General features: G+C 43.3%; 1 protein-coding gene and 1 long non-coding RNA gene across 2 annotated transcripts in view; one reads left to right on the top strand and one right to left on the bottom strand.

The window, feature by feature from the left end:
• Positions 1 to 24,583, bottom strand: part of LOC134348079 (uncharacterized) — a 104,484-nt gene that overhangs the window by 2,765 nt on the left and 77,136 nt on the right. Inside the window, exons 3-4 of the long non-coding RNA XR_010018349.1 lie at positions 3,514 to 3,614; positions 2,142 to 2,234 (exon numbers count right to left, since the gene is read on the bottom strand). This is a non-coding gene — a long non-coding RNA (uncharacterized LOC134348079). The remainder of the gene's footprint in view (positions 1 to 2,141; positions 2,235 to 3,513; positions 3,615 to 24,583) is intronic.
• Positions 1 to 24,583, top strand: part of LOC134348078 (cilia- and flagella-associated protein 47-like) — a 712,768-nt gene that overhangs the window by 664,865 nt on the left and 23,320 nt on the right. The window lies entirely within an intron of this gene.

Below are 24,583 nucleotides of genomic sequence, written 5' to 3'. Positions count from 1 at the left end.
CAGAAATTTGTTCTCTGCTGTAATGATCACTGCACAACATTGCAGCGGTCTCACCCCATTTCAAATTTTCTCACTTTTGCTAACCTCAGCTGTTATTGAAACAGCTGCATCTGAACAGTTTTCATTCGATCAATGCATCACACTTTCTTTAACTTATCTATCCTAATATTGTTGTTCAATGGATCCTCCATTGTTTCATAGGACTATAGAAAATTAAGAAATGATTTACTGAAGACTTTAGAAAGGAAATTAACATGAGAAACTAAGGCTAATGAGTTGAGGGAAAAGGATGTAATCGTAATGAGGAACAAACAAGCTATTTGTAGGAGTAAATCAAGGAACCTCTCAATCCTGTAGGTCAATAGATATGGCTGACCTGATTCTAAATCTGCATCCCTGTCTTTCAAAGGTAACCTTTCATCACACAAAATGCTTTATCAGGGTCTAGGCCCGAAACGTTGACTATTCATTTCCTTCCATAGATGCTACCTGATCTGGGCAGTTCCTCCAGCATTTTGTGCAGGTTGATAAAGATTTCCAGCAGAATCTCTTGTGTAACCTTTCTCCCATATTTATCGAGACCTACTTCTGCCTTAAAGTATTCAGAGACTCTATTTCAACTGCTTTTCAGAAAGAGTTGAAACACTCAAAATCTTTCAAGGGAATAAATTTCCTTTCAACTTTGTCTTAAGTAAACAACCGTTTATTTTTAAACAACTCTTAGTTCTAATTTCATCCACAAATGGAAACACCTTCCCCACATCCATCCTGGCATTATCCCTCTGCACCTTAATGCTTAAATGAGCATCACTGACTTCTAAACTTCAGTGGACTCAAATCTAGCCCACCCAATTTTACTCAAAAGATTTTAAGCCATTCAAGATATGAGTCAAGTAAAGCTTATCTGAATCACTTTCAATAGACTAATAACCTATTGAACCTATTGAAATAAGGAGATTAAGACCATACACAACACTCTATGTCTGAACCTGTTCCTCTGTTTTCTGCAATAAGCTTTGATGTAGCACTTCATCAAACGCTTTCTAGAAATCGCAGTATAGTATACCCATCAGTTGCCTTTATCCACAATGCATGTTACTCCTTCAAAGAACTTCAGTAGATTGGTCAGATATCATTTCTTTGTCACAAAACTGTGACCAATTTTTCTCAATCCCTTGCTATAACCTTAAAGCTAGCACCATTGGGAATAACACTGTAATGTTCTGTTGCAGCTTTAGCAATCAAGAAACTTGGACCAAAGACTCAGAGTCAGATATTCAAATCTATCAAAGTAGCTTAAGGATTTAAAAGTTGTCTGTCAAATGATCAGAAATTTGGACCAATTCCCATTTGCCTCTCCAATATTCTTTTAGGAAAAGAAAACTATTGCCTACCTGAGAAAGCAAATCCGTAGCAAGCCATTTGGTTGTATCAAAACTGCTTCAAAAACCATTATAATAAAATGGAATAGAGCATACAGCAGGGAGTTTTATGAAAATCTAAGAACTTGAGCCTAAATTATGAGGGCTGTCCAGCAGGCTATTCAATGAACAACATGAAATGATTGTTCTCGTAGAATCATTCCTTTCAACAACATTTCATATTCCTCAACAGGATCATAGAATAAATTCTGTCCTCTCTGGAATGATTTATTAAAGCTGGCATAATAACATATAGTCATGAAGGTGTGGACATGAGAAGCCTGAAAACCTCATGAAATCAGATTAAATATGGGCAAAAATAAATCTTCCCGTGATTGTCACTTACTGTCCTCCATCTCTGCTATTCTTCAATACATATCAAGGAGAAAACTGCAGAGAATTAGAATTAGAATTAGGATTTTATTTCTTACATCCTTCTCACAACATAAATCTTTATGTTGCCTCTCTGTTGCTGTGTACAAGCAATAAGGAAGGAATATGTGGGAGGATATTGCCCAAACCCTAATGCTGCGGTACCATTTGCCAGACAGAAGCAGCTGAAACAGTTTGTGGTTGGGGTGGCGGGAGTCCCTGATGATCCTCTGGGTCCTTTTTACACACCTGCTACTGTAAATGTCTGAATAGAGAAAAGTTTACATCCACAGATGCGCTGGGCTGCCCGCACCACTCTCTGCATACCCTGCAATTCAGTTCCCATACCTTGCAGTGACATAACCAGTTAGGATGCTCTCCATGGTGCCCTTGTAGCAAGTCCTGAGAATTTGGGGTCTCATGCCAAACTTCTTCCGCCATCTGAGGTGGAAAATGTAATAAGAAAAGTAAGAGCACAAAAATCTGGGGTCGTCAATCTCTATCACTGACCATCTCACTGACATTACTGCTGTCACAGAGCCATACAGCATGGAATTAGGCCATTCAGCTCATCATGTCTATGCCAACATTACCACTCCACTTTGAACAGTAACAAAATTAGAATTAGGTATCTTAAATTCTGAGCGGATGGGTTTTTCAAACTTCAGCTATGCAATTTTAACTTCTGTTGTGAACTGAGCAGAAGCTGAAATTGCATAACAGAAACCTGATTAATATGAGGGCCAACATCACTTTAAGATTTAGTATTTCTTTAACACGCGATGCAACATGTAACTTCTCCAGTTCAGCTGGCAAACTACCAAGCTTGCAACTGAATCTTAGTTCACAGCATTGCAAAGAATGCTGATTTCAGACATGGTCTGACTTCAGCAAAATGAATCTATACTCCCTTTGGGTAACAACATTATTAAAGTAACTTGATTCTATTATGTTCTTACAGTTTACAAATTTGAGAATCAACTTTGCAATCTGGAATAATTTATAATGCTACCTTAACAGAAATAAACAGTGTGATAATTGAAAAATATTTGCAAACATCCAGAAAACATTTCAAGTTGTACCTATCATATCAAAAAAGAGTAATGCAAATGGAACTGTGCATGGATTATTGTGCCTCATTTACAAACAAGTCAAGAGATTGACTACAATGGAATGTTAAGCTGCACTGCATGTTAAATACTGTACAGTAATGTTCCTTCTAACTTATAGTGACTAGTGTGCGCAAAAATCTTGTGCTGTGCAATTCTTTTGCCCTGTGACAACAACATCTGCGCACTGAATTTTACATGTAAAGGTATTCATTTTAACAGTCAGTAATACACTGTCAATAAGAACTTTCATCTCCTCTGGTTTTGAATGTTTTCTCTCTCGTTCATCTGCACTCTCACAAAACATATGAAACCCCTCTGGTTTCCTTGGCTGTGTAAGCCTAGGGAATACACACTCCAGTCCCATCAAACCCATGAGATTGGGACGGCTCTCCCATCCCAAATCCTGGTTTGTGTGCATGCTGTGTAATTTGTTACCCTGTTATAACTCAGTGCCAAGAAACAGCACACTGCTTATGATTAAATTAATTATATTTATAAATCTTAACTTAAGGGTTGGTAAAGAAAAGAAAAAAAAAAGGCCCTTATAATTAAACAGTCAAATATGCGCAAGTTGGAGCTCAACTCTTCCAAAAGTCACACATATTCACCAATCCTCAGAAGGCCCTGGCATCTTGCTCCATCGAATCACAATCTCCCATCAGGTTGAATCCTATGACCATGTTTGTCCAGCGTCTTCTCTCTTCATCTCCTGCCGAACAAAAACCCAAGACCAACGTTAGTGTCCCTCGCAAAATCTCCCAGTTCCACTATCCTAATTGGATGACACACATTCCTCAGCATCCCTTATCTTCAACAACAACCCAAACAGGCTGAAAGCAGAACAGACTCCCCTTACAGATCTGCTAAAACGAAATACCTGCAGCATAGCAGTAAAAATATGAATCAGGGTGTTACACATACATAGCAGACCTATAGCAGGTAACGAAGGAATTTCTTGCCAGAGCTTTTGCACACTGTCCATATGTGACTTACTTGCTCAATGACATTTTAAAAAGTCAAGTTTCCAAAAATCATTCCACTTCTTCCCACTTGCAAATTCTCCAGCAACATTCGTATTGTGGCGATACACACAGGTAACACCAGTTCCTGTATTGTACAAAAGTATTCTCTGTTGCTGCACATTCCTGGCTTAATGAACTTTTGGTATAGCAGTTTCTACTGTTTCATTAAGCCATTCCACTTCAAATGAACCAGCAGTTCTTTTGCGCTTCACGCCCTTTGCTCATTTGGAATTCAACATAGTGAATCAATAATTTCTACAAAAGAACAGTATAAATAAGCCATTTATGAAATCTGCAGACAAATCATCACAATCTCCACATTGTCAACACCATCCGCATCAGAAACCGGAAAAGGAAATGTATATGATTGTGAAATGTAACTAACACGCCAATGAGGTAGAAGGTGACAACTTTAGTCAGAGTCCTAGTCATACTTTATTGATCCCGGGGGAAATTGGTTTTCGTTACAGTTGCACCATAAATAATAAATAGTAATAAAACCATAAATAATTAAATAGTAATATGTAAATTATGCCAGTAAATTATGAAATAAGTCCAGGACCAGCCTATTGGCTCAGGGTGTCTGACCCTCCAAGGGAGGAGTTGTAAAGTTTGATGGCCACAGGCAGGAATGACTTCCTATGACGCTCTGTGTTGCATCTCGGTGGAATGAGTCTCTGGCTGAATGTACTCCTGTGCCCACCCAGTACATTATGTAGTGGATGGGAGACATTGTCCAAGATGGCATGCAACTTAGACAGCATCCTCTTTTCAGACATCACCGTCAGAGAGTCCAGTTCCATCCCCACAACATCACTGGTCTTACGAATGAGTTTGTGATTCTGTTGGTGTCTGCTACCCTCAGCCTGCTGCCCCAGCACACAACAGCAAACATGATCGCACTGGCCACCACAGACTCGTAGAACATCTTCAGCATCGTCCGGCAGATGTTAAAGGACCTCAGTCTCCTCAGGAAATAGAGACGGCTTTGACCCTTCTTGTAGACAGCCTCAGTGTTCTTTGACCAGTCCAGTTTATTGTCAATTCGTATCCCCAGGTATCTGTAATCCTCCACCATGTCCACACTGACCCCCTGGATGGAAACAGGGGTCACCGGTATCTTAGCTCTCCTCAGGTCTACCGCCAGCTCCTTAGTCTTTTTCACGTTAAGCTGCAGATAATTCTGCTCACACCATGTGACAAAGTTTCCTACCGTAGCCCTGTACTCAGCCTCATCTCCCGTGCTGATGCATCCAACTATGGCAGAGTCATCAGAAAACTTCTGAAGATGACAAGACTCTGTGCAGTAGTTGAAGTCCAAGGTGTAAATGGTGAAGAGAAAGGGAGACAAGACAGTCCCCTGTGGAGCCCTAGTGCTGCTGATCACTCTGTTGGACACACAGCGTTGCAAGCGTAATGTGCGTTTATGTGCGTAATTTAAATTCCTTTATGCACCAGGAGAAAAAGATGTGTGCATGTGCGCGTGCGTGCACACACACCCACACACCCCTTAGAGAGAACATTGCTGCTGAGTCCCAGTTAGCTGTAATACCATTTAGAGTGTTTCTAATATTGCCAGGAAAGCAACATACATATAAGTAGTTCTTCTTATTTCCTCCAACATTCCCTTCTCTGAGGTAGAACGTCCTGTCCTCAGTAAGGGCCTCACCTTTGTCCCCCTGCATCCACACCTCAGTGAGTTCCATACCCACCGTGATGCTGAACTCTTCTTCCGCTGCCTTCGTCTCCATGCCTACTTCTTTTGCCAGGACTCTCCAGCCCACACCAATGACCCCCTCTCTCATCTTCAACCCTCCTTCTCTTCCCGGATACCCCGCTCTGGTCTTCTGCCTGCTCTGGATCTTATCTGCCCATCACCTCCCATCTGGGTGCTCCTTCTCCTTCCCTGTCTTCCATGGTCTTATCTCCTCTTTGTCTCTTTCACCAGTTAATTGTCCAGCTCTTTACTTCACTCCTCCTGCTCTCCCAGTTTCATTTTTCACCAACCACCTTGTACTTCTTCCTCCCCTCCCCCCACCTTCTTACTCTGACTTTCTATCTTTTTCTCCAGTCTTGATGAAGGGTCTGGGCCCAAAACGTCAACTCTACTCTTTTCCATAGATGCTGCCTCGCCTGCTGAGCCCCTCCAGCATTTTGTGTGTGTTGCTTGGATTGCCAGTATCTGCAGATTTTCTCATGTACATATAAATAATGCACTGTTGTAACACTAAGATACTTCCAATATTATGGAAAATAAATCTTCACTTATGAGATTGAACTATGTGGAACTTTCTGTGGAATCTGTCACATCTAACTTTATTTGATAATGTATGTTCAGTGGCCACTTTGTTAGGAACACCTGTACACCTGCTTATTAATGCAAATATACAATCAGCCAATCATGTGGCAGCAACTCAATGCATAAAAGCATGCAGATATGGTCAAAGGGTTCAGTTGCTGTTCAGACCAAACATCAGAATGGGGAAGAAATGTGATCTCAGTGACTTTGACCATGGAATAATTGTTGGTACCAAATGGAGTTGTTTGAGGATTTCAGAGTCTGCTGATCTCCTAGGATTTTCAGACACAATAGTTTCGAGGGTTTACAGAGAACGGTGTGAAAAACAAAAAACATCAAGTGAGTGACAGTTCTGTGGGCATGTGCCTTGTGAATGATAGAGGTCAGAGGAGAATGGCCAGACTGATTCAAGCTGACAGGGATGTGACAGTAACTCAGATAATCACATATTGCAGCAGTGGTGTGCAGAAGTGCATCTTTGAATGCACAACACGTTGAACTTTGAAAGTAGATGGGCCACAGCAGCAGAAGACCACACCAGGTTCCACTCCTGTACCTAATAAAGTGGTCACTGCAGGTCTGTGCAAGTAGAAACATAGAAACATAGAAGATAGGTGCAGGAGTAGGCCATTCGACCCTTCGAGCCTGCACCGCCATTTATTATGATCGTGGCTGATCATCCAACTCAGAACCCTGCCCCAGCCTTCCCTCCATACCCCCTGACCCCCATAGCCACAAGGGCCATATCTAACTCCCTCTTAAATATAGCCAATGAACTGGCCTCAACAGTTTCCTGTGGCAGAGAATGCCACAGATTCACCACTCTCTGTGTGAAGAAGTTTTTCCTAATCTCGGTCCTAAAAGGCTTCCCCTCTATCCTCAAACTCTGACCCCTCATTCTGGACTTCCCCAACATCGGGAACAATCTTCCAGCATCTAGCCTGTCCAATCCCTTTAGGATCTTATACGTTTCAATCAGATCCCCCCTCAATCTTCTAAATTCCAACGAGTACAAGCCCAATTCATCCAGTCTTTCTTCATATGAAAGTCCTGCCATCCCAGGAATCAATCTGGTGAACCTTCTTTGTACTCCCTCTATGGCAAAGATGTCTTTCCTCAGATTAGGGGACCAAAACAGCACACAATACTCCAGGTGTGGCCTCACCAAGGCCTTGTACAACTGCAGTAGTACCTCCCTGCTCCTGTACTCGAATCCTCTCGCTATAAATGCCAGCATACCATTCGCCTTTTTCACCACCTGCTGTACCTGCATGCCCACTTTCAATGACTGGTGTATAATGACACCCAGGTCTCGTTGCACCTCCCCTTTTCCTAATCGGCCACCATTCAGATAATAATCTGTTTTCCTATTTTTGCCACCAAAGTGGATAACTTCACATTTATCCACATTAAATTGCATCTGCCATGAATTTGCCCACTCACCCAACCTATCCAAGTCACCCTGCATCCTCTTAGCATCCTCCTCACTGCTAACACTGCCACCCAGCTTCGTGTCATCCGCAAACTTGGAGATGCTGCATTTAATTCCCTCATCCAAGTCATTAATATATATTGTAAACAACTGGGGTCCCAGCACTGAGCCTTGCGGTACCCCACTAGTCACTGCCTGCCATTCTGAAAAGGTCCCGTTTATTCCCACTCTTTGCTTCCTGTCTGCTAACCAATTCTCCACCCACACCAATACCTTACCCCCAATACCGTGTGCTTTAAGTTTGCACACTAATCTCCTGTGTGGGACCTTGTCAAAAGCCTTTTGAAAATCCAAATATACCACATCCACTGGTTCTCCCCTATCCACTCTACTAATTACATCCTCAAAAAATTCTATGAGATTCGTCAGACATGATTTTCCTTTCACGAATCCATGCTGACTTTGTCCAATCATTTCACCGCTTTCCAAATGTGCTGTTATCACATCCTTGATAACTGACTCCAGCAGTTTCCCCACCACCGACGTTAGGCTAACCGGTCTATAGTTCCCCGGTTTCTCTCTCCCTCCTTTTTTAAAAAGTGGGGTTACATTAGCCACCCTCCAATCCTCAGGAACTAGTCCAGAATCTAACGAGTTTTGAAAAATTATCACTAATGCATCCACTATTTCTTGGGCTACTTCCTTAAGCACTCTAGGATGCAGACCATCTGGCCCTGGGGATTTATCTGCCTTCAATCCCTTCAATTTACCTAACACCACTTCCCTACTAACATGTATTTCGCTCAGTTCCTCCATCTCACTGGACCCTCTGTCCCTTACTATTTCTGGAAGATTATTTATGTCCTCCTTAGTGAAGACAGAACCAAAGTAATTATTCAATTGGTCTGCCATGTCCTTGCTCCCCATAATCAATTCACCTGTTTCTGTCTGCAGGGGACCTACATTTGTCTTTACCAGTCTTTTCCTTTTTACATATCTATAAAAGCTTTTACAGTCCGTTTTTATGTTCCCTGCCAGTTTTCTCTCATAATCTTTTTTCCCCTTCCTAATTAAGCCCTTTGTCCTCCTCTGCTGAACTCTGAATTTCTCCCAGTCCTCAGGTGAGCCACTTTCTCTGGCTAATTTGTATGCTTCTTCTTTGGAATTGATACTATCCCTAATTTCTCTTGTCAGCCACGGGTGCACTACCTTCCTTGATTTATTCTTTTGCCAAACTGGGATGAACAATTGTTGTAGTTCATCCATGCAACCTTTAAGTACAAGTGAAGACTTAGTTTGTTGAACAGTTTGTAAGCTCACTTTAAGACCTAACTGGGTTTTGCAGAGAGTGAGATCAAAGTGTGACTGGGCTTTGCAGGGTGTTTTGACAAAGTTTGTTTTGAAAAAGTGAGGAACCCAGTTTCTTTTTTTGTTCCTTCCTGAGAGTTGCTAAGGCAGCTCAAAGAATGTTTTAAAAAAAAGTTTGTTGTCAAGTTTTTTGTACAAGTTCAACTAATTTGAAAAGTCTCATGCATTGGTTATATTTGAATGCTGCAGTTGTGTTCTATTTACAAAAGAAACAGTTTAAAGAAAAACAAGGGAGAGTTTATTTGAGGGAGCAGTCTTAAACTTGAAAACTGACTGTTAGGATTAAGCTTTTGGAGACTTCCTTAAAAAAAGAAAATACTAAAGAGGCATTTGACAACAAGAATCTGATTAGGAGCATTTCTTCCAGCATTATGCCTAAAATAGTAGCTTTGTTGCACTTTATCGACATAAACAGCTTACTAACAATTCTCACTGAACATTCCTCATGCTCCTGACAGAATGCTTCAAGACAATATAAATGCTTGGAAACTTATTTGCAATTTGTGGCATTCCATTTTGCTCATACAATTTATCTAGGTATATTCTGGTCTCAGTCATACTCACAAATTTGTTTTAATTTTCATGTGTTTGCACACAGGAAGTCACCATTCCCTGTGCAATGCTCCTTTTGAAGTATTACTGAGGAACCTGCGTTGCAGGCACTCATCATGGGTGTTCTATAGATAAGGTGGGGTTACTTGTACGGTGAGAACTGGACACCTTGTATCCTCTTTCCATGAACTCTTCTGATTTCCATCCCACAGTTGGCACTCATTCCTCCTACTCCACCGTCCTTCCAAACTGAAAAATGCAGTTTCTGATTTTCCTCCCCTATAATCCCCGCCTCTGTGTGACGCTGAACCCAAACCTAAACCCGATATCCCTGCTGCCAAAAACCAGCCTTCACTTAGTTCCTGTCTCCACCTAGTACTGGCTTATTCCAATTCTTCTCAGGCCTGGCAAAGTAGTATCAGACTGTACAGTCTTCTTTTTTTGGCTGTGAGTTTGTGCAGTTCCTAGCCTTGGAAGCAACTGGTTTTTAGCCGTGAGCTCACAAGTAAAATAGTTACTGCTGCCTGTTGTTGTGTCCTTATCATACATCTTAATTGGTGTACATGAATATCTAGATATAACTAGCATCTAGCTGTATTGAGAAAGCTATGGCCTTGCAATTGTGCCTTTTCTTCAAGATGTTAAACATTACTGTGCAACTTCATCTCTGTTTCTAAAGATATTATAGGCCAGGTTGATGATCCTATGTTCATCATTTATGCTGTTATCCCCAGCCTCCTACAGTTATTCTAACATTTGGCATTGTATAACTGCTAGTTTTGCTAGTAACTACAGGACACATTCCAGATTACCTGTGTTTTAATTCCATACTAACAATGCAATTTTCAGATTGTATCACCTCTTTCTGCTCATCTTGTGTTATCAATACCCAGAGATAACCTGTGCATAGCAATTGGTTATAAATAAGGTAGGTGACCTGTACAGACAAGGTTCAGTTGCTCAACTCAGTTGCACATACTAAAAATAGTACTGCTTCTTTCTGTAAGTGCTGCATACATCAGAAATATCCCCCTTTTTCAAAGATTGGGGTTTCCCTTCCTCTACCATTGATCCTTCCGTCACATCTCCTCCATTTCCCGGACATCTGCCCTCATCCCATCTTTACATTGCCCCAACAAGGATAGGGTTCCCCTTGTTCTTACCTACCACCCAATGAGCCTCCGTGTACAGCACATCATTCTCCACAACTTCTGTCATTTTCAACAGGATCCTACCACCAAACACATCTTTACCTCCCCACCACTCTCCGTAATTCCCTTGACCCATAGTGATCTCTCTTCTGGCACTTATCCCTGCATGTAGAAGATGTGCTACACCTGCCTATTCATCTCCTTCCTCACCTCCATTCAGGATCCCAAACATTCCTTCCAGGTGAGGCAACCCATCACCTATGAATCTGTTGGGGTCATCTACTATATCCCGTGCTAGTGATGCGGCCTCCTGTACAGTGCAGAGAAGCAGTGTAGGTTGGGGAACTGCTTTGTTGAGGACCTTCACTCCATCTGCAACAAGCAGGATTTCTCGGTGGCCAACTATTTTAGTTCCAATCCCCACTCCCATTTTGACATGTCGCTTCATTGCCTACTGCCATGATGAAGCCACTCTCAGGTCTGAGGAGTAATAACTTATATTCTGTCTGAGTAGCCTCCAATGTAATGACATGCACATCGATTTCTCTAACATCTGGTAATTATTCCCCCTGCTCTTTCCCCTTCTTCTATTATCCACTCCTACTACTCTCTCCTCTTCTCTTCTGCCTTTCACCTCCCCCAATGATCCTCCTCTTTCCCTTTCTTCCATTGTCCACTGTCCTCTCCTATCACATTCTTTCTTCTTCAACCCTTTATCTTTTCCATCTATCACCTCCCGGCTTCTCACTTCTTCCCACTTCCTGCACCCACCTGGCCTCACTTATCACCTTGTACTTCTTTCCCTCCTTCCCCTCCCCCCCCCCCACCTTCTTATTTCTGGTCCTTATGACGGGTCTCAGTCAGAAACGTCAACAATTTATTCCTTTCCATAGATGCTGTTTGACCTGCTGAGTTCTTCTAATATTTTGTCTGTGTTACTCTGAATTTCCAGCATCTGCAGATTCTCTTGAGTTTATGATTTCCTGTTTCTTTCAAAGTCAGTTTCTACTTATTTCTAGGCTTTGCGGGTGGACTTTCATGAAGTCACCTTAATAAGATTGACAACTCCTAATTTCATAACACAGTAGTTAATCAAGTGTACAGCAATGAAGTTTAAAATGTTTCAGTCATCTAGCATTTTCCCTTTCAGTGTTTAGTGGAAACATTAACAATTCAGAATAAAACAGCAATATATAAAGAAACTCTTAATCCTCAAATTTAGTTAAACGAATATTAAAATGTATTTATTTATTTTTTGAGATACAGTGTGGTATAGGCCCTTCGAGCCAGCAATCCTCTCAATTTAATCTGAGCCTAATCACAGGACAATTTACAATTAACCTACCAGCCAGTACATCTTTGGACTATGGGAGGAAACTGGAGCACCCGGAGGAAAGAGACGCAGTCAAAGGGAGAAAAACTCCTTACAGAGCAGTGGCGGGAATTGTGTGGTTAAATCAAAATATTAGGGTGCTCAGGTGCAGATTAAATGACATATGTGACAGTTTGTGTTATAAAACACCTGAAACATTTTAATAAATTCTCCATGCTTGAATGAAAACCTTAAAACTAAAATTAACTCTGGTATGGATAGATTAAAGATAAAGATCAATAATATTTATAGATTTTTCTTCCTGCCTACTTTCATGCTTTCCAGCTTCAATCCGACATCTTGCCTCAGTTGAATGCTGTCCAAATGTTGGATGTGACTTTATCTGAACCTATCTGTATCATATTTACAAAACTTCCATAAATCCTTCCTAAGATTCAACATTCACACCAAACAGAAAGAGGAAAGTTGGCTGATGCTGTCCTCCTTGCAAATATATAATGGCAAATTCAGAATATTTTGACCTCCTCACTTCCTGTTCTATGATTCATTCTGCTGTAGTTTGAAGGAAGAAAAGAAATGTTATAAATTTCATTCATTACTAATAAAATGAAAATTTAAAAAGTTCTTGCTTGGAATTTAAGCTCATGGAACTGTTCTTTTATCCTTAGTGTAATACAAATATTCTGGTCAAATTGTGTCATTCCAAAATTTCAATGGAGCACTTCATGTGCTTTAGCCTGTAATGTATGTTCCCTGAACATACTGAAACATTAGACCTCAGACAACACCATTTTAGAACTGAAATTGTTTGGCTTTGGTTCAAAACATAGATGTTACTGGGCAGTCACAACCCATGCAGGTTTCCAGAATATGACTTCCTTTGCAGATTTGCAAATTTAAGGGCCATAGAGTCATCAGACCCTTTGGCCTGTTGGCCCATCTCATCCAGGCTATCCAGGATGCTTTTCGAAGCTCATCCCATTCACCATGTTCGGCCTATTTTAAACTAAATATTCTTTATCATTGTACCTGTCCAATGTACCTGGCTCAACCACTTTTGACAGAGGCTAACTGGTCATTCTACTAACTGTACTATTGACTATAAAGAAATACAAAGAGCCCACCACCCATTCATTACTTGAAATATTTACATTGGATGCTTGCCTAGTAATCCCATTCACTAAATGGGAGCTTCAGGCCCAGCAATGCAGATACTTTAGGCACTAAGTGGACCCTGAGGGAGATAATGCTGGAAGTACTTGAGTCTATAGATCCTGTTCTCTCTGCATCTAAAGATAAATCTGCACCTATCCCAACCTCTCCAAGCAGCAATATCTGCTATGTTTATCAAAGTAATTGCTATAAAGATAGACCACAATCTATGGCCTGACCTCTAGCTATGTCTGTGTGTCTTGGCTACTGTGCTTGTTGGAATCATGGTCAGATTTATTGTCATATGTGTGAAATCTACTGTTTTGTGGCAGCGGTTCAGTGCAAGGCGTACAAATACTATTAAGTTACAATAATAAATACATAGTGCAAAAGAGGAATAGTGAGGCAGTGTTCATGGACCATTCAGAACATTGATGGCAGAGAGGATAAAGCTGTTCCTAAAATGTTGAATGTGTATTTTAGGCTCCTATACCTCCACCCTGATGGTAATAGTGAGAAGAGAGTATGCCTTAGGTGGTAAGGGTCCTTAATGATGGATGCTGCCTTCTTGAGGTACCACCTTTTGACAATTCATGGGGAGGTTTGTGCCCATGAGTGAGCTGCTGAGTCTACAAACATACTGCAGCCTCTTACAATCCTTTGTATTGGATCCTCCATATCAAACAGTGAGGCAACTAGTTAGGATGCTCTCCACAGTACACTTGTAGAAATTTCCTAGAGTCTTTGGTGACACACTAAATCTCCTCAAACTCCTAATCAAGTATAGCTGCTGTGAAGTGTAGTGCCTTCCTCGTGATTATGTCAAAATGTTGGTCCCAGATTTTTTCCTCTGAGATGTTGATGCCCAGAAGCTTGAAACTGCTCAGCCATTCTACCACTAACTCCTCAACTATTGCAAGGGCATGGCTGGGGACGAACTCAAGTGCAGGACACAGATGCTGAGGCAGAGTCGTTAGTCGTAGCACCACCGCAAATGAGGAGCCAATATCCAGGAGATGATGCGAAGCTTAGAACTAACAGTTCTCAGAAATAGGAAATAAGGTTTACTCTCACAAGAGTCAACCAACGAACTGGTGGCTTCTTGCTGTGGTCACAGGGTTTATATCCTGCTGTTTCTGATGGGAAGCAGGTGCGTGTAGTTAGTGGAACCTGGGAATGATTGGAATGTAAATGAGGTGATTGAGGCCCAATTCTTGAGGCAAATTGCAAGGTGGGGAATTGCCAGACGGGACCATAACAGTACCCCCCCCCCCCAGTGGGAGCTTCCAGGTGATCCTCCTGGCCTGTCTGGATGGTCCCGATGAAAATCCTGGATGAGGGAAGGGTCTAGGATGAAGGAGAGGGGAACCCAGGGACGCTCTTCTGGACCGTACCCTTCCCAGTCCACCAGGTATTGAAGACCCCTGCCCCGATGGTGCACATCTAGTGGTGTTGGACGGTGTATGCCGGATGTTGTTGATGATACGGGCAGGTGGGGGGGGGTCTCGGCAGGGGGACACAGCGGGCTGATGGAAACTGGCTTTAACTGAGACACATGAAAGGTTGGGTGGATGCGCATGGATCTAGGTAGCTTTAGGCAAACCACTGTGGGATTGATTACCCTTTCAACCTTGAATGGTCCCAGGAAGCGAGGGGCGAGTTTTCTATGTTCGTTCTTGAGTGGGATGTCCTTGGAGGCCAGCCACACCATCTGCCCAGGTTGGTGTCCGGCACCGGGATGCGGTGTCGGTCAGCTGTCTTCTTATTTGGATTTGTTGATTTGGGTAGGGCCGTGCGCATCTCCTCCCAAATCTTAAGGCATAGATTAATATGGTCCTGAACCAACGGTACTACAATCTCTTCTTCTTGTGCGGGGAACAGTGGAGGTTGGTGCCCAAGGGAGGACTTGAATGGAGACCTCCCAATGGCAGAGCTCACCAGAGAGTTGTGGGCGTACTCAACCCATGGGAGGTGGTCGCTCCAGGTCAATAGGTTGTTTGCTGTTATGCAACGAAGCGTCGCCTCCAGATCTTGGTTTGCCCGTTCGTCTGGGGGTGGAAGCCGGAAGACAGGCTGACCGATGCGCCCAAGGTTTGACAGAAGGCCTTCCATACTTGCGAGACAAATTGGGGACCTCGATGGGAGATGATGTCCGCGGGGATTCTGTGGAGGCGGAAGACATGGCGGACGAGAAGATCTGCAGTTTCCTGAGGGGAAGGGGGCTTAGGGAGGGCCACAAAGTGCACCACCTTACAGAATCGGTCTACCATGGTGAGGACCATGGTGTTTCCGTGGGAAGGGAGTAGATCAGTGACAAAGTCTAAGGCGATGTGTGACCAGGGACAGGTAGAGGACAAAGTAGCCCCGCAGGTGGTCGATGAGAGACCTTTCCCTGGGCACAGTTGGAACAAGCTGAGACCTAAGAACGGGTGTCCCCCTCCATGGACGGCCACCAGAAGTGCTTCCTCAGGAGAGCCACAGTCCGATCACTCCCGGGGTGGAGGCGAACTGGGATGTGTGCCCCCATTGGAGAACCTGGGACCTGACGGAGGCAGGCACGTAGAGGCGATCGCCGGGCCCATTGCCCAGGTCAGGATCGTCCCACTGGGCTTCCTCTACTTTAGCCTCGATCTCCCAAGTGAGGGCGGCAACCATGCAGGATGGTGGGAGGATAGTCTCAGGACTAGAGGTGTCATCCTTGGAGTCATGCTGGCAGGATAGCGTGTCCGGCTTCCCGTTCTTGGATCCTGGACGGTACATGAGAGTAAACTTGAACCGACCAAAAAACAATGCCCAACGTACCTGGCAGGAGTTCAATCGTTTGGCGGTCTGAGTATACCCCAGGTTCTTATGATCAGTCCACATCACGAACAGGTGTTCTGCCCCCTCCAACCAGTGCCTCCATTCTTCCAGTGCTAGTTTGACCGCCAGCAGTTCCCGATTCCCCACGTCGTAATTCCGCTCGGCGGGGGACAGTCGGCAAGAGTAGAAGGCACGGGGGTGAAGCTTTTCGTCCGACCTTGACCGTTGGGATAAGACCACTCCTACCCCGGAGTCAGAGGCATCCACCTCAATGATGAATTGCCGTGATGGGTCTGGATGGACCAGAATGGGAGCAGTGGTGAAACATCCCTTCAGGTTGGTTAATGCCGAGTCCGCTTCGGAGTCCCAGCAAAACGGTGCGGTAGGCGAGGTAAGCCGGGTAAGGGGTGCCGCCACTCGACTGTAGCCTCTGATGAATCTACGATAGAAGTTTGCAAACCCCAGGAACCGTTGAAGTTGTTTACATGTCGTGGGTCGAGGCCATTCTTCCACTGCCCGGATCTTCTCGGGGTCTGCTTTTACCTGCCCGCTTTCAATGATATAACCTAGGAAGCTGACCGAAGGAACGTTTCTCTGCCTTAGCAAATAACTGGTTTTCCCATAGTCTCTGGAGGACTTGATGGACATGGCATACGTGTTCTTGAGGGCTGCTAGAAAGTATCAGGATGTCGTCAGGGTAAACAAATACGAATCGATTGATTAAGTCCCTCAGTACGTCATTGATCAGGGTTTGGAAAACGGCGGGAGCATTAGTGAGGCCAAACGGCATGACCAAGTATTCAAAGTGACCCAGAGGTGTATTGAAGGCTGTCTTCCATTCGTCCCCCTCCCTTATCCTGACTAAATGGTAGGCGTTGCGAAAGTCCAACTTCGAAAAGATAGTGGCTCCATGCAGTGGCTCAGAAGCTGAACTAATGAGTAGTAGAGGGTACTTGTTCTTAACTGTTATGTTATTTAAGCCTCAGTAGTCGATACAAGGGCGAAGTGTCCCATCCTTCTTTTCCACAAAAAAGAAACTGGCACCTACCGGGGAAGATGAAGGTCTGATAATGCCTGCCGTGGGGGACTCACTTATGTATTTCTCCACTGCCTCCCTCTCCGGTCGGGATAGGTTAAAAAGGCGACTGGTGGGTAGCAGGGCCCCAGGGAGAAGGTCGATAGCACAATCATATGGACGGTGCAGAGGCAAGGAAAGGGCCCGTTGTTTACTGAACACCTATCCCAAGTCATGGTACTCTGTGGGGACACGGGACAAGTTGAGGGGTTCCAACACAGGCGGGGTCGCGGTAGCCTCTCTGGGGGATGGGGCCGACCGCAGACAGTTGGCATGGCAAGACGGGCTCCATTTTACTATCCTCCCGATAGACCAGTCGACATGGGGATTGTGTTGGGTCAGCCATGGATACCCTAGAACTACCGGGGCTTGAGGTGAATGAATGAGGCTGAATCTTACCTCCTCCCGATGGTTGCCAGATAGAATCAAGGTCAGGGGTGGCGTACGGTGGGTCACCCGAACCAGCAGTTTTCCGTCCAAGGCCCGGGCCTCCAGGGGAGTGGTTAGCGGCTCACGAGGTATTCCGGCCTGGGTGGCTATCTCTTCGTCCAGCAGATTGCCCTCAGCACCGGATTCCACCAAAGCAGATAGGGACAGGGACAATTGTTGGTAATTCACGGTTGCCGGGATCTGCATCCGAGTCTGGGTTGCTGAGGGGAGGGTCATTTGATTCATCAGGACAGTAGGAGCGGGATTTCTGTGAGGAATGGGGGAAGAGAGAGGTTAGTGCTGATAGAAGATGGTAAGGTGGGATGTGGCCTGACCCGAGGAGTGGAGCGACTGGGTTTTTCTCTCAGACATTCCTGAAGTCGATAATCTAATCGAATGGCTAGCGATACCAACGAGTCCAGACCGTCTGTGTCGTCCCTCACGGCCAACTCATCCTTTATCTTGTCCGAGAGGCCCTGTCGGAACACCTCCCGTAGGGCCTCGTCATTCCACCCGGAGTCTGCAGCCAAGGTCTGGAACTCAATGGCATACTTGGCCACACTTTGCGAAGCTTGACGAAGAGTAAGCAACCATTTCGCGGCGTCCTTACCCTGAATGGATTGCTCGAATACTTTCCTCATTTCAGCGACAAAGGAGGAGTAGGAGGAACAAATCTCTGGTCAGTTGTCCCATATCGCGGTTGCCCAAGCCAAGGCATCCCCTCGTAGCAGCCCCATGATGTATGCAATCTTTGATTTATTGGAAGTGTAGGTACGTGGCTGCAGCTCAAAGACTAGGGAGCGTTGTAACAGGAAAGCCCGGCACCTACCTAGGTCCCTGTCGTAGGGTTCAGGCTCGGGTACATACGGCTCTCCAGGGGGTGGTGTGGCTGATTCCAGGGGTGAAGCAATCCCGACCAGTGCGGTTTGGGTAGCCAGGGTTCTTGGAGTGAACAGAGGAAAAGAAGCGGAGAGCCAGTCTGCTTGTTCACTGACTTTCTGTACATTCGTGGACAGTGTCTGAAGGTTTTCTGTGATCTCCCGAAGTAGTTGGTCATGGGCGCCCAATAGGTAGCCCTGGCTGGCCAGGGCCTGTTGCATGGGGTCCGTGTCCACTGGGTTCGTGCTTGGCCAGTTCATTCTGTTGCAAGAACGTGGCTGGGGACGAACCCAAGTGCAGGACACAGATGCTGAGGCAGAGTCGTTAGTCATAGCACCACCGTGAACGGGGAGCTGATATCCAGGAGACAATGCAAAGTTTAGAACTAACAGTTCTCAGGAATAGAAAACAAGATTTACTCTCACAAGAGTCAACCAACAAACTGGTGGCTTCTTGCTGTGGCCACAGAGTTTTTATCCTGCCGTTTCTAATGGGAAGCAGGTGCGTGTAGTTAGTGGAACCAGGGAATAATTGGAATCTAAATGAGGTGATTGAGGCCCAATTCTTGAGGCAAATGGCAAGGTGGGGGATTGCCAGACTGGACCATGACATCAACGAGAACTGATGTGTGTGTTTCCTGGTTTCCCCTTCCTTAAGTCCACAATCAATTCCTCAGTCTTACTAATGTCAACTTGCCAGGCTTGGGATCATTCCTTATGATTTGTGCAATGTCTGAATTTTCTCCTAGCCATACTGCCAAGGAGATTATGAATATTTTGTACTTCAGATGAAGCAATCCTCTGCAATTCCTGAGGCTAAGCATGAATGTGGATTTCAAACAAGCGAAAGTCTGCAGGTGCTGGAAATCGGAGCAACATATACAAAATGCTGGAGGAACTCAGCAGGCCAGGCAGCAACTGTGAAATAAAGTACAGTCAACATTTCAGGCCAAAACCCTTCGGCAGGACCCTTGGAAGGGTCGCAGCCTGAAATATCCACGGTACTTTTTTTCCATTGATGCTACCTGGCCTGCTGAGTTCCTCCAGCATTTCATGAATGTGGATTTGCCAGTATTGCATGCATCCCCAATGTACATTAACAAAAGATTGTACTAATATGGCACTTCCGGATGCTCTTCAGAACCCAAAGCTCTTCATGAGCCACAAGACTCCTAAAAATATATATTAATGAAGCTGAATTCTAATTGTCAATGCTCAGTATCTGGAAATCTCAGAACATTTTATTTCCAGTCTTCAGGATTCCTCTTTACCGAACCCCATTTGGGTCAGTAATATCATGGATCTCTTATAATCCATCAATTCCATCTGAGTGTCAGTACTATGAATGTCATCATTATCAGGACCCAAGTAGATATTGTTGTGTGTCCATCAACAGAGGAAGAGAATGAGTGGAAATCTGACACTGGAAGAATATCACATGATACACTATTGAAGGAAGGCTCTCTCTGGATATGTAATTTTAAAAAATATGTAACACCTTGTCATTCTCATTAACACTCCCTTATATCTTTTCACCACAATCGTGATACATACCCCAACGTGGAGCTTATTGATCTTCCACAGAACTATTGACATTTATCATCAGCGGTAATAGACTTTGCTAAAATGTAACTGTGCCATGGGCACCATTAACTTTTGCAAAGTTGTCAGTTAGCACTATGCCCACATGGCTCAAAGATTCATGTAAGTTGGAAGCAAGCAGATAACTCTTACCCTCAAAAGTGCTCTATCCTGTAAGTGCCTTGTCTGAGAGCATTATATACAGGTATGTACATACAAATTCGAAGCACCAAAAGGCAACTCAACCTCTTCCTTTGCTATTGTACAATATCGTGGCTGAACTGATCTTTTGCCTACTATGCATTGAAGAATAAAGTTCAAAAAGCACCTTAGACTCTGAGGGGAAATAATTGCTCATCTCTGCCCTAAAGAGTTGTGTCTTACCTTTAAACAATGATCCTTAGTTCCATATGATCCTGTAAAGATGAAACACCATCTTTACATTTACCCTATCAAGACTTATCAATGCCTTAAATGTTGAATCAAATTCCCTGTCACAAAATGAGCAGATAACTAGCCTATTCAATTTTCGCTCACAAGAAACTTGCTCATAACAAGTCATCCAGTAAGCTTCTTTGTATTGTTTCAATGCATTAACATCTTTCCTTGAAGAAAAGGACCAATGTTGTGCACTGTAGCTCAGATATAATATAACCGATGTTTTTTACAACCATAAAAATTATCACTGAGCTGCTTTATTTCTGACCTACAGCACCCATGCTTATTGCATCATTCAACGTGAAAGGAGAATTGCCAAATAGTATTCAGTTGTTGCCATCAGGGATAATTTACCATTCCAATCAATTGTGTTACTTTATCAGCTCAGTATGCAATTTTCTTGATAGATGATTAAATTAGCAATGAACCATTCAGTTTATTATCAATAAAATAGAATTTGAGATTCCCTGAAACTGATTATTTCAATTAGTATCAGCGAAAAACATCATAAGCAATGGTTGATCCTAGTGAAATGTTTAAATTCTCTGCTAAATACTAAAAGTACTATTTATGAACAATCAGATGGTTTGGGAGACAAATACTGCCTGTACTTTGCTACTCTCATTGCTGAGCATCCTTCAAAGCTATCGAGCTCCATGTCTGGAATCCACAGGTCAGAAATAATTCACCCAATTTCCATCACAGCAGAAATCATTGCCATGCATGGTGCTGTTAATAATGGAGTTATTGCAATTCACAACAGAATCAGGTTAGTGAGTTGGTGGATGAGACAGTGATGGAAAGGCAGCCTTAAGTGTTGATCTTCAGAGTTTGGAATTTGGGTAACGGCTAATACAGGAAATTTGATGGGATGTCCCTCTGGCTAGAAAGGTTACATGATGGTACATTTACCCACTACAGGATTAACTCTTTAGTTGTAAAGCTGCAGATTTCAATGGCTACAGAGAATTGTAACATTCAACTCTGATATCCAGCAAATAACTGTCGTCCCAAAGCTGGCTGGCATTCAGACTTCGCTGCTTCAGCAAATTTCTACTGAAGAAACCAGATATGTTTTTGCAAGTAGATGCTGTTAATGATATGGAAGCTAGTTTGCTTATCCCTATGTGGGTTTCCAGTTCAATTTGGACATTCAGCTAGTTTGCTTCCCCTACCACTGCACCGCATCGCTGATTGCTGTCTGTGGTCCACCTATATATAGCACATACTGTATGTACTCTGTGAGAAGGTCTTGCATTGTATTCCAGGTGGGGTCTAGCCAACATCATTTGGCCCATTAATGAATTTTGAAAAGATCTGGCAATCAAAGAATTGCAATCTTGCATTATGTCGTTCGTTCAGAAATTAAATTAGATTGAAGATACAAGTTCCAATAAAACACACTTTCTTTGAATAATATAAATGTGCAATACATTTGATAGCACATGACAAATATTATTAAATATTATTTCATTCTAAAAGAAATCAAAATTGTCCATAATATTGGAAAGCCTTCTTAGTTTTCACAACTGTGAAAGATAAAAGAAATGGATTCTAATCAAATAAGATCTCCAGAGTTGGTTCAGAACACATGGCTTCAATAAACTTCTACATTTTGAAACAATGAATAAATTATATTTAAGAGTTTTAATTAACTTCTCCAACAGATGTAAATTGGTTACAGCTCAATCTATCATAGATTGATCTCCAGTTAAGGTATGAATGAGCAGTTAGAACATTTAGCCGTCTCACCACAGAATTAAACAAGCTTAAAACTTACAGTTTGGGCATTGTGCCAGAAAAGAGCTTTTAGCTCCAAAGCTTAGCACAGTAATAAAATAATTGAAAATAAGAGAAAATTTTGGAATAGCAAGATTCTGATGAAAAAGAAAGATCTGGTACTCTTAATTAATTAATATTTGTGATCTGAAAACATCTGCAAATCTCATGATTCTTTCGAGTAACATCACATCCGTGATGTGGCAGGTAGATATAGTTTAATATATGGGATCCTCATTCAGTTCTGAACTTGAGCTTGTGCAGGCTGGCCTCCCCCATCACCTTCAACCAGAATTACTGTTCGTTCTCCACCCACACCAGTACATCTCTCACTGGCCACCCGCACCCTGAAGTCCAGTGGTGTGATTGCAACAGCAACTAGCATTCTGGTGACACAGTGAGGAGGGCCTGGCTCAAAAATAATTTTACCAGTTTTTAATAGCCTGTAAAATTAGGGTTGGGGGGAGGGGGTGTTGGCTGTAAAAAGATGATATTGGTATTAATATTTAAATGTCTTTGACATTCAGTTACATATAATAACCTCTAAAAATGGAAGCAAAGGAAAAACAAGTGTATTTAAACAATAAAATTGTTAGTTAAAGTAATCAGATCAATAATTAAAAGCATTAAACTAATGGGAAATCACCTTTAACCCAAGTGATATTCCTCTTCACCTCCAAAATCTTGGCCTACAGTCAATGGGAGGCCTCAGATCCTGCCCCAGGACTGATCTGATGCGGGATTTGGGGGATGATGCCTTTCGCATAGTTTTGGGGAATCAATAGGTTTCAATGGGTACAGTTAATGTCAGAGAAATGTATACAATATACCTCCTGAAATTCTTTTTCTTTGCATACATCCACAAAAACAGAGGAGTGCTCCAAAGAATGAATGACAGTTAAATGTAAGAACCCCAAAGCCCCCCACCCCCTCCCTCCCACATACAAGCAGCAGCAAGGTAACACCCCCCCCCCACTCCCCCACCAGCAAAAAAAGCATCGGCGCCCTCTACCGAGTACTCAAGCATGCAGCAAAGCATCAATAAAGACACAGGCTTGCAGAACCCCAAAGACTACTCGTTCACCTGGGATTCAACATATCACAGGCTCTCTCTCTCTCCATAATAAGAGAAAAAGAGTTGTCCCTATTTCACAGCGAGTGGGGAGACATAACAAACAACTTGCTGATTTATGGTTTTAAAAGTCTGTTGTGTCACTTTTTCTGAGCCCTGTGCCCAAAAACTCTGTTTCTCCAACTTAAGTGTGGCCCATCACAACAGTGGGGGAGGCCATGGATAGACATATAAGAATGTGACCAGGAAGTGGAATTAAAATGGGTGGCCACTGGGAGGTCTCACTTTTTCTGGTGGACGGAATGTAGGTGCTCGGCGAAACAGTCTCCCAATCTGTGTCAGGTCTCAACAATATACAGGAGGCCACACCGGGAGCACAGGACACAATATATGAACCCAACAGACTCACAGATGAAGTGTCACCTCACCTGGAAGGATTGCTTGTGGCCCTGAAGAGTAGTGAGGGAGCAGATGTAGGGGCAAGTGTAGCACTTGTTCTGCTTCCAAGATTAAGTGCTCGGGGGAGAGTACTGGGGAGGGACTAATGGACAAGGGAGTCATGTAGTGCACTGTCGTGATGAGGTCACACTTAGGTTGGAGGAACAAGACCTTATATTCCATCTGGGTAGCCACCAAACTGATGGCATGAACATTGATTTCTTGAACTTCTGGTAATGACCTCCCCCTCGCCCTCACCGTTCCCCATCCCCTATTCCTTCTCTCACCTTATCTCCTTGCCCGCCCATCGCCTGCCCCTGGTGCTACACCCCCTAAATATATATGATATTGTTTGTTAGCCTTGAGTTTACATAACCAGATCTGTCTTTTAAATTATATCAACCTATGTTGGCTGACAAAATCCATAATCTGTTATTTAAATGCTCCCCCATACCAATAATGTAAATAACTTCTTAACATTTCCCAGCATTGTTCCAAATGGAATCAAGCTTAACAATTTCAATACACATTAGTAAGTAAATAATGGATCAGTTAAGCTAATCACTAAGCAAGAGGTTGTATACCTTACTGTATGGATCAACAAAGAACGTAGTTCTGCGTTGGCATCAGGAAATAATGCTTTTGTCTTAAAGCTGTTTTGGGGAGTTGTAAAAGAGATAAATTAAAACCTACCTGTGGACACAAACAAGAGAAAGTCTGGAGACGCTGGAAATCCAAGCAAAACACACAAAATGCTGGAGGAACTCAGCAGGCCAAGCAGCATCTATGGAAAAGAGTACAGTCGATGTTTTGGGCCAAAACCCTTTGAGAAAAGCAATTCACATCAAAGTCGCTGGCGAACGCAGCAGGCGAGGCA

Source organism: Mobula hypostoma, chromosome 6 (genome assembly GCF_963921235.1).
Source record: "Mobula hypostoma chromosome 6, sMobHyp1.1, whole genome shotgun sequence".
Taxonomy (NCBI): Eukaryota; Metazoa; Chordata; class Chondrichthyes; order Myliobatiformes; family Myliobatidae; genus Mobula; species Mobula hypostoma.
Note: the sequence above shows the minus strand (reverse complement) of the source record. Positions and strands in the feature narration are given on the sequence as shown.